The sequence below is a fragment of the Elephantulus edwardii genome, unplaced genomic scaffold, assembly GCF_000299155.1.
Source record: "Elephantulus edwardii isolate Elephantulus edwardi_28Jun2011 unplaced genomic scaffold, EleEdw1.0 scaffold00043, whole genome shotgun sequence".
Taxonomy (NCBI): Eukaryota; Metazoa; Chordata; class Mammalia; order Macroscelidea; family Macroscelididae; genus Elephantulus; species Elephantulus edwardii.
In genome coordinates this window covers 11,050,678-11,051,614 of record NW_006399793.1, presented here as the reverse complement: position 1 = coordinate 11,051,614, position 937 = coordinate 11,050,678, and positions in this window count along the sequence as shown.

Genomic DNA, 937 nt, shown 5'->3' with positions numbered 1-937 from the left:
GAACAGATAAAGTTTTTGATGTGCTCACCAGGCTATTCTAGGATACTTGAAGGATAGCTTATCTCCTCACTGGATTAGAAGAGGTCCATATTTGTTCCAGTTCCCAAGACAGGTTATCCAGCTAAATGTGAAAACAATTGAACAATATCATTAATATCACATGCAAGCAAAATGCTGCAAAAGATGATTATAAAACAGCTGCAATAGTACAGATAGAAGGAACTGCCAGACAGGCAAGCAGGATTTAGAAGAAGTCATGGCACCAGGGATATCATTGCTGATGTCAGATGGATCCTGGCTGAAATAAGGAATACTAGAAGAATGTCTATTTGTGTTTTATTGACAATACAAAAGCATTTTATTGTGTGAATCATAACAAGTTGTGGTCAGACATCAAGAGGAATGGGAGTCACAAAACAATTAATTGTGCTCAAGTAAGATCTGTACCTGACCAGGAGGTGGTTGTGCGAACAGAGCAGGGAAACACTGCATGGTTTAAAATTGAGAAGAGGGTGTGTCAGAGTTGTATTCTCTCTCCATAGCTATTCAATGTGTATGCTAAACAAAATTTTCCAGGACTCTCTGAAGAACAGTGTGACATCAGGATTGGAGGGAGAATCATCAATGATCTGAATTATGGAGATGACACAACTTTAGTTGCTCAAAGTGAGAAGGACTTGAAACACTATTTGCTGAAGATCAAGGAATGCAATCTTCAGTATGGATTATGGATTGCATCTCAATGTCAAGAAAGCAAAGATTTTACATTGCATTGATAGGCAACTTCATGATGGATGGAAAGGAGATTAAGGTTGTCAGCATCTTCATCTTACTCGGATCCACAATTAACATCTTTCATACCAGCAGTCAGGAAATAAGGAGAGGCATTGCACTGGGAAAATCTGCAGTTAATCACCTCTCCTAATTATTGAGGAGT